Source organism: Ictalurus punctatus, chromosome 4 (genome assembly GCF_001660625.3).
Source record: "Ictalurus punctatus breed USDA103 chromosome 4, Coco_2.0, whole genome shotgun sequence".
Classification (NCBI taxonomy): domain Eukaryota; kingdom Metazoa; phylum Chordata; class Actinopteri; order Siluriformes; family Ictaluridae; genus Ictalurus; species Ictalurus punctatus.
Window position 1 is genome coordinate 18858006 of NC_071284.1, and position 14027 is coordinate 18872032.

Here is a 14027-nt window from a genome sequence, read left to right on the forward strand (position 1 = left end):
AAGAAGGAGCTGCCGAATACGAGGATAGAACCCCGGTCGAGAGCAAAAGCCCACGGCTGGACCTCCCACAGGTAGGCAACAAAGAGAGGGACAGGGAACTACAGGAGTATATGAAAGACTGGACCCACACTCGGTGGCCGGAGCACGGGGAGATTCCCCCCAGCACTAGCACCCCGAGGCCAGGGTCACTGCCGAGGGTGCACAAACAAAAAGACAAGAGACTGGGGGAAATACAGGAGCAGGAGGGGCATGGGACCAGGGGCAATCAAGAAGGTCGTAGGAGCAAGAGAGGGCACGAGGGTGGAAACGGAGCACGAGGGGCTTCACATACCACAGGAGGAGGAAAAAGTGAGCCGAGAGACAATGTGGGGCGGGTGGTCCGTATAGAGGGGGATGTGGTGCTCTCCCCATATGCTATCGAGGAGGATAAGGAATTGGAGGGCAGATTCGACGGCTAGAGGACGGGATATCATACGGCGTGGGTAAAATGGATGAATTGAAAAATCTCGCAGGTCAAGCGTTCCAAATGGCGACTGCTGTGAAAAATAAGTATGCACACAAGCCCCGTTTGGGAGAGTCAAAATCACAGAGGTCGAGAAGAGCACTGAACCAGTCAGCAGGAAAACATGTGAAGAGCCTGAGTAAGGCCTCAAAAGTCCTAATATATCACCAGCAGAAGAAGAAGCAAGTGAGTTCAGACATGGATCTGGACGAACAAGTGGGGACTGAGAGCGAGGGGACTGAAACAGACAACGAAGGAAAAGTTGAACAAGACGTCAGTGAGGAGGAGGACTTGGAGCCTAGAGGAGCTAGATCACTACGGAGCAGGGCAAGCCTGAAGCCCCCAGTGAGATTCGAACCTGGCAGAACAGCTTACTTAGCGCATGCCTGCTCCCAGTCGGAGCCCAGCCTTACTCAGGTTGGGGGGGTCACCCCCAGGTCAGATGATGCCCCTCATGGTTAAAGGAAAAGCCCTACATTATGCACCCTGGAGTTTCATGGACCTAACGGGCCTGATCCAACGGCTACCCAACATGTGTGACGGGGGGCAGAAATGGATTACACAGTTGAGGAAAAAACATCAGGACAACACCTGGCGATTGGCGATATCAAAGCCATTCTCTGCCAAACAGTGGGCAAGGGACGGGCTGAAGAAATTTTCGATGGGGCAGAACACAGGGATTTGATAGACGACCCCAAGGCTGACGCCATCCCGTTTGGCCTGTACCGACAAGAAATATGGGACGCTGTGAGGAGTATGTTTCCAGCTAAGATGGACCCTGGGAAGCTCGAAAATATAAAACTGAAAGACGAAGAAAACGTGATAACCTTCATACAAAAGTTTCAAGATAAATGGAGGGATGAAACGGGTGCCAAATGGGACGATTCAGTGGCAAGTGTGGGATTGTTCAAACTGCTATTGAAGAAGGCTCTCCCTGGGGAGGTACAGCAGAAGTTAGAGGAAGTGGTGGGGCTCAACGCAATGGAATGGGCTTCATTTCTGGCACATGTGACCCATCACGTGGAGCAACACAGAAAGATGAAAAAAGAAGCTAAAGATGCCACTGAAACCCTAATGAGCCAACTCTGTAAGGCACAGCTCGGCGAACTGACCAGGACTAAACAGGAAGAGAAGGAACGGAGGAGGGAGCACATTAAACAAGCGGCAGTAATGGTGCCCCATCCACAAGCGTCAGCCCCAGCACAGGCTGACCCTATGCTGTTGGCCAGTGGATACCAGGCCCACCCACAACATCAAGTCCCACACATAACTACTATGCTGCACCCCGCCCAGATGGATTACATATATCATATGAGGGCCCCCATGCACCCGGGAATGCCACCTGCCTGGGGGAGGGGACGAGGATACGGACGGGGTCGAGTTTTGCCAAGACCAGATATGGCAACTGAAGGGTGTTGGGGATGCGGTGATCCTAGCCACTTCAGGAGAAATTGTCCACGTGTCCCACGACCAACTTGGGGAGACTGCGTGGATAGGGCTGAGAGAAGAGGTCAGGTGCTTGGACCGAGAGCGCCGGAGAGCTATGGAATGCCACCTCGGTGTCAACCGCTACCCCCAGTACCCCAAGGTGGCCCCATGTATGGCCCCTATGGGGAGCCGGGACCCAGCCAGAGTTGAGGAGGCCTAGAGAAGCCCGGGGGGGAGCTCATGCAGTCCGTCACCACACTGCACCCAGAACAAGAGCCAACTGTTACAGTGACGATCGGAAACACCTTGCAAGCGCTTTTTATGAGCTACATATTCAAGTATAGGGAAAGAAGGTTCACAGCTCCCCCTCACCTGTAAGGCTATTCAAACTATGGGCTTCTCAGGAAAAATACAGACCTTACGATTCACCGAGCCTCAAGAACTAACTCTGGATGGCGTGACAATACAAGCACCCCTGTTATATTCGCCAGGAGCGCCTGTTAACCTACTGGGACGTGATGCCCTGTGTAAGTTGGGAGCTCAGATACAGTGCGAGGCGACTGGGATTTGGGTGACGTTCCCCAAATCAATATCCACACAATTCCTACTGTTGCACGAGCCACCTAGCACCGCCCGTAATGTGAGGATGGTATACTGGCTAGAGATGTCCGATCCAGCTAACTCGGAACATTGGCACAGATACGCAGAATGGAAACCATGGTTACAGTACATGCGGCCCGATTGCACAGAAGTGGAGGCCCCTTTATATTGCACTATTAAAAATGATGACGGTGGACGAGACCAGGAATATGCTCAGCTTTGGGAGGACATGGAACAGGGACAAGTAATGGACATTAAAACCATGGAAATAATAAGCGGCCCACAGGGAGTGGCGGCTATGATAAAGCTCCCAGATAGAATCACTAACTGGTATCAGCTGGAAGGGACAGCGCCCCATGTCACACTCATGGTCACCAAAGGCCTGGAACGGGAAGATGTAGGGCCAATGATAGGGCAGGCAAAAGAAGTAAAAGAGTGGAAGCCAACTACCAATCCTTCGTTGCACAAGTCGCCTGATGGAAAGTTTGTGCGAATCTCAGTAACAGCAGTTGATACCGCCGTGGCCACTAGTGTCTGCATATGCACGAGCACGGACCAGAGTGGTTTACAAATGGCAGTTAAGGCAGCAAAAGATCAGGACAATGAGGAAATACTGAAAACTATTCCAGAACAGCTATGGACAAAACATCCGACCGACGTAGGGTTGGTTAAATCCGCCGACCTAGCTCAGATTAAGGTAAAAGAGAATGCAAGGTTGCCCTACCAGAAACAGTATCCGTTGTCAGTGCAAGCTAGAGAAGGCATACGGCCCACAATACACGGATTGGTAGAGACCGGAGTACTAATCTCCACGCGAAGTCAGTGCAATACCCCCATTTTTCCAGTTAGAAAACCTGACTCAGAGAAGTGGAGGCTAGTACATGATTTGCGTGCTATTAACCAAATTGTGATACCGGAAACACCAGTAGTGCCAGACCCACACACCCTATTGTCGAACATTCCAGAAGGGACCAAATGGTATACTGTCATAGATTTATGCTCAGCATTTTTTAGCGTGCCACTGCACCCAGACTCACAGCATTTGTTTGCTTTCACATACGAAGGGCAGCAGTACACATACACTAGACGTCCGCAGGGATACTGTGAAAGCCCATCCATATTTAATCAGGTACTGGCTCAAGACCTCTCAGCCCTGGAGTGCCGTAGCACCATCTTGCAATATGTCGACGACCTTTTGATTTGTAGTGCGTCCAAAGAGCAATGCCAGCACGACTCTCTAAAGGTTCTAAGAATGTTGGCCGAAAATGGCCACAAAGTAAGTAAAGAAAAGTCGCAATTTTGTAGACAAACAGTGGAATACCTAGGTCGTGTGTTAGAGGGAGAAAGCCGTACTATAGCGCCAAAACATGTAGAGGCCCCACAGCCAACCACCGTGCGACAGATGTTGGCGTTTCTAGGAATGGCGGGGTTCAGTCGCCCATGGATATGTGAGTTCGCGCTAAGGGTCCAACCATTACGGGATATGATTAAGGCAGCAGACCAATCACAGCCAAATGCCCCCCTTGTCTGGACTCCTGAAGCTCTAGCTGCACTCGCAGATATTAAAATGGCCTTAATGACCGCTCCTGCATTGGCTAACCCAGATTATAGCAAACCGTTTCACCTCTATGTATCCGAAAGAAAGGGGTACGCATCGGCCATCCTAACTCAGCAGCAACAAGGGATGGTTAAACAGGCCATCACCTATTACAGCACGGCTCTCGATAACGTGGAAAAAGGGATGCCCCCCTGTTATCGGTCTTTGGCAGCGGCCGCATTTGCATATCAGAAAGCGTCCTCAATCACCATGGGGCAGCCAGTTACATTATATACGACCCATGCACTGCATGTGCTCCTAACGAGTCAGACCTTTGTGATAACGAACTCCCGTCGAACAGGATATGACTCCATTCTGTCAGCCCCGGAGCTCACCATAGAACGGTGCACCACGGTGAACCCGGCCGATAAACTGGTAACCCCAATAGATGGTGTACCCCATGAGTGCGTAGCGGAATCAGAGATATTTTTGAAAGCGCGTTCAGATTTAGAGAACTGCCCTATTGATAATGCTAAGCATACGTATTTTGTGGACGGTTCCTGTTATCGTACTGATACAGGCAATAAGGCTGGGTTGGCAGTAGTAGAAGCACGACGAAACCCGGCGACGTTTGAGGTAGTGATGAGTGTTCCGCTCCCCCAACCCTGCTCGGCCCAGCTAGCTGAACTACGGGCGTTGACAGCTGCATGTAATTTGGGCCGTAATGAGAGTTGCACTATATATACGGACTCGGCCTATGCTCATGGAGTCTGCCATGTGTTTGGACCAATCTGGGCTCAAAGGGGATTCCAGCGGGCAGATGGGTCCGCCGTGACCCACGGGGAAGCGATTTCAGATTTACTATATGCTATGACATTGCCCACAAAATTAGCTGTAGTGAAATGCAGGGCACATAGGACCGATGACTCCTTTATCACTAAAGGGAACTCACTGGCGGATGAGGCAGCTAAGAAAGCTGCCGTAGGGCCAGGGCAGATGATGGCCCTAACTCCTGGGGAAAAGGAGCCTGGGGAAAGTCCGATGCGGCATCCGCAGGTAGACAATGTGGCCCACTTGGTGGAGCTGCAGAACACCGCAGGTGTGGCTGAAGTATCGGCGTGGATAAAACGGGGGGCGAGAAAAGAGGCGGGTACTGGATTGTGGCGCAGCATAGAAGGATTGTGTATAGCCCCAGCCTGTTACCTCCCGCTCTTGATCAAAGAAGCCCATGGCTTGGATCACGCCCATAGGACCGAAACTATCCGAAAAATCCGTCAGGAATGGTGGTCCCCATTTCTGGCCAGTATGGTGGACTATGCGTTGAAAAGATGTGAAGTGTGTATCAAGAACAATGTGCGAAAGAACTTCACTGCTTCTTTAGGACATATTCCCCCGCCGACGGGGCCGTTCCGGCATATAATGATGGATTATGTAGACATGGGAGCAGACAACCGGAAAGAAGGGAAGCGCTACATTCTAGTAATAGTAGACCGCTTCAGCAGGTGGGTGGAGGCAGCTGCGACTTCCAAGGAAGATGCGAGGGCCGCGGCTAAATTTTTATGTCGCGAGGTCATTCCCCGGTTTGGTATTCCAGATTTTCTGAGTTCGGACAACGGCACCCACTTTGTGAATAACGTCATTGACAATGTGGCATCTGCCTTGGGGATAGATCATAAGCTAGGCTGTGTATATCATCCTCAATCCCAGGGCATGGTAGAACGAGTGAACGGTACCCTAGTTAATAAATTGGCAAAAATATGCGAGAGCTCTCGCCTGAACTGGGTACAGGCCTTACCACTGGCATTGATGAAGATGCGTTCACAGACCAATCGTATGACGCACTTGACTCCTCATGAAATGCTTACTGGGCGCCCAACGCCTATGGCGTTCACCCGAGGTCCATACACAGGGCCGTCTTTGGCACAATTGGAAGACGACATGCAGGATTATGTGTGAACCCTTACCAAAATCCATAGACATTTGTATTCACAGGTTCGTGAGGCAGTCCATGGAGAGAACGAGGTACGGGAGGACATGCGCCTAGTGGCACCGGGGGACCAGGTATACATTCGTGTTTTCAAGAGAAAGAGCCCCCTTGCGGGACGTCGGGAAGGACCATTCACCGTGGTTGCTGCAACCCCCACGGCTGTGAAAGTAGAGGGGAGGAATTACTGGTATCACTTGAACCACTGCAGCCGCGCCGAACCAGGTAAGGGACCGCTACTGCAAGACACTACCGACGAACAACCATCAACCTCAGGTCTAGTCAGTACAAGGAAGCCCATTGGGGCAGTGGTGTTCACTGATAGTGACAGTGATTTGGATGCATCCCTGAGCCCTGCCTATGGCACTCGAGCCCAGACTAAGCGGCGGGCTGTTGAAAAACTAGATAAACTGTCTCAGTCTGATGCCAGTAGTCCTACCGTTCTCACGCCCCGAGTAGAAGTGACGGGTGTAGTTACCAGCCCACAGGAAGTTGTAACCCCAACAACGGAGGATTTTCTGTCTACGTTTGCCACTCTCTGTCAGGACCTTGATGACCCCGCTTTGCCTCTGAGCCTAATCGACTCAGATACGCTACAATCTCTAGCAGCGCAGTTGAACTTACCTGAGCTTACTCCTGAACTTCAGTCTCCGCATGAATCCTTGCGCACTCCCCTACCACCGGTTCCGGAGGGGACCGGTGGGATGAGCTCCACAGAATAGTAGCACGTATGTGGGTAGAGTGATTTTTACAGCAGGGCTAATAGCACTCTTTTTCTTTTTCTACGACCCAATGTTTAAAAGGACTATTCATACCTTCAATAATGCCCTGGTTTCCTATCATACGTTACGCCCACTAGTGGCTGCTACTTCCCGCACAGCCCCCTATCCCCGTATTAGGCATGTTCGATCCTGGACGGCCCCTGGCTCAACTATAGGTTCCCGTAGCTCGATGTGCGCGTTAGCTCTCCTTAGACTCGCCCATGAAGAGTCCCTGATTGGGAGAAGTCCCTATTTGGCCTCATTCACTTTCTCCCAAGCTCGGTCTGTGGAGATTCGCGTAGGACATCTTAGAATCACTGGTAGGGCACGGACGAGTAGGTGCTCCTTTGAGCTGCCCACGATTGGCCCCCTGTGGCTACCGTTCCTTTGCTCGGCTACGGCGTGTTCTTACCATGATAGTACAGGGTCACCCTTTGCATCCCGGGCTCTCCACCCCCTCCTCATTGCCCCGATGGTAACTCCGCTCGCACATAAATTAATGAAATTACAATACTATTCAATCTCTACCGCCAACACCTCGCTCACGGAGGAGCAGAGTAACATGTATATGGCATGGATGGTCCATACTGCTCGATCTGTGACAGATCGCTCATGTCTCGTATGTCATGATCGTAGCCTCACCCCCCCATTTTATGCTGCCTATGGGGAACCTCACGGAATGCCTCACCACCCCCTATTCTGTTGATTTTTTGTGTCCTACTGTGTGCCTCCTTGGGGCCCTTTCTGCTGATTTTGGCCCATCGTGGATGCACAATGCAAGCTCCTCATGCCTGTTTCACCCTGTAACCACCCAAGTGTCGACTTTTGTCTGCGTCCAACCGTCTCTGCCCTCGTTCTTTCCCATCTGCCTCTGCTCCTCTGTTGGCGTATATCCTGTGGGAAATGTGTCTGCCCGATGTAATGTCTCCCTGTTCGCTAATGATTTGCAAATTGAGACCCTCTCTGTTTGTGATTCACCCCCATGCACCCCCAACGTGACAATTCCCCTACCTGATGTTAGTGGTGGTACTGTTCCCCTTGCGGATGTTTTCTGGTTTTGCGGGGGCCAACGTGTACGCCAGACTTTGCCTGCGGAATGGCAGGGATCCTGCGCCCCAGTTAGGTTGGACGGTAAGACCCGTGTTTTGTTGGTGGCTGACCGACCGTCATCTGGCCGGTCCCGTTCACGCCGCGACGTGGCCCTATGGACTCAGTATGTCCGTGACGCAGGTGCAGCGAACTATTCTGACTGGGCTGCTGATGAGACCATCCACCTTGACTTTGGGGGAACCCCGTTGGCGTTCCTGCTCGCTACAGAGCCATGGAGGCCATTGGCAGTGGTGTAGCGTCTATTTTGCTCCCGGCCGTGCAGATCAACCGCAACATGGCATGGATTAATTACATGTGGTACAACGAGCAACGCTTCATTAACTACTCGCTGAGTGCTCTCGGACTGGTCCGTGATCAGCTCCATGCCACTTCCCTCATGGCTGCTCAGAACCGTTTTGTCCTGGACCAGATGCGGGCCCCGGAGGAAGGTGTCTGTACAATGATTGGTCCCGAGTGCTGTGCTGTAATCCCTTTGCACACTGGTTCTGAGGGAGCTCTCTCCAAGGTCCTGGGCCAACTACAGGACCTCCAGGCGGAGCAAGCGGCTAACTCCGGCTTTGGGTCTAGTCTCCGCCTCCCGCCGTGGCTCTCCTGGTTTCTTTCTGGAGATTGGACTGCTGCCCTGACCCGCTTGGGAGTGTCGCTGGTCGTCCTCCTTCTCCTTATGGCTCTGGTGGCCTGCTGTGTGATCCCCTGCGCACGGCGGATGGTGATGTCCTCAGCCTCCTTTGCTGGCCAGTATGTTGTTAAGGGTGAGGCGTTACCACCTCAACGGGAGGTGGTGATTGAGACCATGCGACGGGAGTCATGAGCAGCGACAGCAGCGACAGCAGCGACACCAGCGAGACCGTCTACGAGAACATGAGACGGGACATGAGCCAGGACTGATGGGAAAGGGGGCGCAAGGACCCGTTTGTACAAGGTAGTGGCCAAATGGGCCTATCCGAGACAAACGGGACCTATTGGTGTTTTCTATGTGTTCATTTGTGTTGCAGATCTACTGAACCCTGAGGGGTGAGAAGAAGATGTGATGATCCATACCCTGGGTGTAAGTGCTAGCCTAACCTCTCCCCAAAGGGTGGTTCTCTACAGTACGTAAAGTGCTTGAGCCGAAGACAACTGGAATACAGAGGGATACTGCCGATAGAGACTGTTATGTCCAGTGTTATAAAATGCTGGGATATGTGACATGATATGTAATGTGATGTGCAACAAAGTGTGACGCAATCAGGCACAGAAAAGTATAATGGTGCTGTCGAGCACATAGTGCTGACAGGGTGGGAATTTTTCCTCGTAGGAGGTTTTTTCGCCCACCCCTGACTGCGAAAGACTGGGGTTAGGTTTTTGAGGGGAAGCAAGAATCTGCAGGTCCTGACAAATACAAAACTGTGGGCTGACAGGCCTAGTTGAGAAAGATAGGGACATGTAGATCCAATCAAGTAGTTAGTTACTGTAGTGGCCACTCATACGTACGGTAGTAGTAGTAGTAATGAATAATTAGGGGAACTCAGTTAATCACACTTATAATCGATGTAGGCAAACAAACGTATAATCAAGGTAGTTAGATTCGAAATGAGATATATATATATACATAGTTAAAAGGAGAAGTAAGTTAAGGGTTAAGAGTTATGGCTAGGTACATCAACACATGTCCGGCGCAAAGTGGATGTAGGGGGGTCCTAAGGCCCATTCTCCAGCTGCCAATCTACTATGAGACCCCGGGGCGCACAACGCTAGCACGTCTCCCACCAGGTCTACAAAACCTCCTCAGCTCCTATTCGGATCAGTGTTGCGTAGAAGTGGTTAATGTAAGGGACCCATTTGAGTACGGGGACGGGCGCAGGGATTATGGCTTCGTTAGAGTAATCCTCCGACAGCTAGCGGGGGACGGCCATGGGGTGCGGCAGAACCAGTTCCTCCACAGATACCCGCTTAATTAAGGTAGTGTATGAGGCTTTATAGCCTCAGAGGGGGGAAATGTTGTGGATAAAAAATGTCATAAAATAAACATAAGGGAGACCTAGCATCCAGCAAAGGGGAGAAGAAGAAAAGACGGGCACCAAGACACACAGAAGTAGTGTGAGGCGGATATTGACTGATATTGAATATTGAATTGGAAAAACACTTTAAAGATCTTAGATCTTTAAGAGTAATACACTATGGTTTATTAGTCAAAAAGTTAAAAAGAAGTATACGAGCTGAGGAGTGTTAACACACACACACACTCTCGTACAGTCAAGGGCGGGTATGTAGACATAACACACACACACACACACACTCTCTCACACACACACACACATACTATTATAACTTTACCAGAATAATAAAAAGGAATATTTACAGTGAGGGAAAAAAGTATTTGATCCCCTGCTGATTTTGTACGTTTGCCCACTGACAAAGAAATGATCAGTCTATAATTTTAATGGTAGTTGTATTTGAACAGTGAGAGACAGAATAACAACAAAAAAATCCAGAAAAACGCATGTCAAAAATTTTATAAATTAATTTGCATTTTAATGAGGGAAATAAGTATTTGACCCCTCTGCAAAACATGACTTAGTACTTGGTTTAAAAACCCTTGTTGGCAATCACAGAGGTCAGACGTTTCTTGTAGTTGGCCACCAGGTTTGCACACATCTCAGGAGCGATTTTGTCCCACTCCTCTTTGCAGATCTTCTCCAAGTCATTAAGGTTTCGAGGCTGACGTTTGGCAACTCGAACCTTCAGCTCTCTCCACAGATTTTCTATGGGATTAAGGTCTGGAGACTGGCTAGGTCACTCCAGGACCTTAATGTGCTTCTTCTTGAGCCACTCCTTTGTTGCCTTGGCCGTGTGTTTTGGGTCATTGTCATGCTGGAATACCCATCCACGACCCATTTTCAATGCCCTGGCTGAGGGAAGGAGGTTTTCACCCAAGATTTGACGGTACATGGCCCCGTCCATCGTCCCTTTGATGCGGTGAAGTTGTCCTGTCCCCTTAGCAGAAAAAAAACCCCAAAGCATAATGTTTCCACCTCCATGTTTGACGGTGAGGATGGTGTTCTTGGGGTCATAGGCAGCATTCCTCCTCCTCCAAACACGGCGAGTTGAGTTGACGCCAAAGAGCTCCATTTTGGTCTCATCTGACCTCAACACTTTCACCCAGTTGTCCTCTGAACCATGCAGATGTTCATTGGCAAACTTCAGACGGGCATGTATATGTGCTTTCTTGAGCAGCGGACCTTGCGCGCGCTGCAGAATTTCAGTCCTTCACGGCGTAGTGTGTTACCAATTGTTTTCTTGGTGACTATGGTCCCAGCTGCCTTGAGATCATTGACAAGATCCTCCCGTGTAGTTCTGGGCTGATTCCTCACTGTTCTCATGATCAATGCAACTCCACGAGGTGAGATCTTGCATGGAGCCCCAGGCCGAGGGAGATCGACAGTTCTTTTGTGCTTCTTCCATTTGCGAATAATCGCACCAACTGTTGTCCCCTTCTCACCAAGCTGCTTGGCAATGGTCTTCTAGCCCATTCCAGACTTGTGTAGGTCTACAATCTTGTCCCTGACATCCTTGGAGAGCTCTTTGGTCTTGGCCATAGTGGAGAGTTTGGAATCTGATTGATTGATTGCTTCTGTGGACAGGTGTCTTTTATACAGGTAACAAACTGATATTAGGAGCACTCCCTTTAAGAGTGTGCTCCTAATCTCAGCTCATTACCTGTATAAAAGACACCTGGGAGCCAGAAATCTTTCTGATTGAGAGGGGGTCAAATACTTTTTTCCCTCATTAAAATGCAAATTAATTTATAAAATTTTTGACATGCGTTTTTCTGGATTTTTTTGTTGTTATTCTGTCTCTCACTGTTCAAATACAACTACCATTAAAATTATAGACTGATCATTTCTTTGTCAGTGGGCAAACGTACAAAATCAGCAGGGGATCAAATACTTTTTTCCCTCACTGTAGATATTATAAGGGTAATATCGTATAATAATAATAATAATAATAATACTAATAATAATAATAATAATAATAATAATAATATATATATATATATATTATTATATATATATATATATATATATATATATATATATATATATATATATATATATACTCTTTATAAAAAACAGAATAATAGGATATGTGGGACAGTAGAAGGGTAATATAATGATATTAAGAAGTAGGAAGTACAGTAAACCGGTTTTTCAAGCAGTATATATATTAAGAGATGTAGAGCAAATATGAAAATAAAATATGAACTAGGAATACAGGAAGATATAACTTACTCATGATTCAGATGATGAAGATTCTTGTAGATTAAGATTCTTGTCTCGCAAGGAAGGCCTTGATTTTAAGAGAACCATGAGGAGCCAGTTATAAGGGTGGCTGGGTCAAGCTGCCCCCCCTCGAGATAAGACCAAGGTCCCTCTAGATTGTTTAGTCTTGTCCACTTTCTGTTCTCTGGGTAATTGAAAACTCTGGTTTCTGATTCTCTGTGTAATTCAAAACTCTGGTTTCTGATTCTCTGTGTAATTCAAAACTCTGGTTTCTGATTCTCTGTGTAATTCAAAACTCTGGTTTCTGATTCTCTGAGTAACTAAAAACTCTGGTTTTTATTTTCTGGGTTATTAGAAATGCCTGGGTTCTGATTTTATGTGTAAATTAAAACCCCTGGTTTCAATTCTATGTGTAAGTGGACTAGCCCTTTTCTGGAACATAAGAGTAAGCTAGATGAGCTCTTTTTTAACCCTATTGGTAGTGAGATCATTGTCTTCTTGAAACATATGGGTTATTTAGTGTGTAAGTACAGTATAAATACTGGAGCTTAAGCTCAGGGTATTGGGATCACTTCTGAGAATTCTCATCGGTGTGGATCTCGTGTGGTGGAATGGAACAATAAAGCTGGACCCTTGCTTCTTCTCACTCAAGGCTGGTGTATTTTTTTCTATCTCCAACTGGGCTCAGGGGTAGATGTGAGTATTGGCTTCTATGTTGAATTTTAAGTGTTTTTGGGTAATAGGCTAAATTTGAGCCAACATTATATACCAATAGTAACTAAAGTCCAGTGTAATTTACAATACAAATATCATACCTAACATCTCTGCAGGTTTAATAGACATAAAAGCACTGAATGAAACGAGTAATATAGACAAAAAAAGAAACACTCTGCGTCTACTACTTTTATCCCTCTCATAGAACTATCCACAGTACAAAGGCTGCTAATTTTGGTCAAACGACAAAGTGACTACAATGGAGCTAAAAGGCTATATGTGTAAATGACAAAAAAAATTTTTGTAAATGTGTCAGTAAATGAAATTAGATTAAACAATGTAGTTGATGTTTACACGAATAAGCAGAAATTTAATCATGCTTTTCCTTCCTATAACACAAATGAAATGTTCTCTCTAGATGAGCAGATTTGTCAAATGAAACATTACCATTCTTATCCACTGCTATGGTAAACTAAAGAGTAGATATTCAAATTACACTGCTAAATATGACTAGCATCATATACATCATATATATCATATACATCACGTGTAGTAGTACAAAATTGTCCATCAACTGTATTAGCAGGTGTAGCCTAACCTAGAGACAAATATTACCAAATTTTATTGCTTTAGTAGAATTTATTTGTAAATGAAATGATACTCACATTGAAATGTCCTTTGTATAGTATTTGTTCAGTCTACAGGTCCTCTAACACAGTCTTAACTGTCTGAATTTGTCCAGGCATGTTAAATGGGTAGGGGAGGGGCTTGAAATTAGTGACTTGAAGTTATCAAGTCAATTTCATCGTTACTACACATTAAATTTAGTTTTAAATCAATTAATACAGAAATTTCAGTTTAAATTACACAGAATATTAAATTGATGTAATTATCAACATTTTTATGTCAACAAAACTCATCAAAATAATGTCTACACACATTTAATTAAGTTCTGGTAATAGGTCCCCTGAATTACTGAGTGTAGAGCTTACTCCATATGATATTTTTATAGTGTGTGTGGCCGTGAAGTGTGGCGAAAAGATCATCCTATTATTCCCGCTTGTATTAATTCACAAAAATAACTAAAACAGAAGACAACTCATAGAGCCGACTCATTTGCAAACGACAC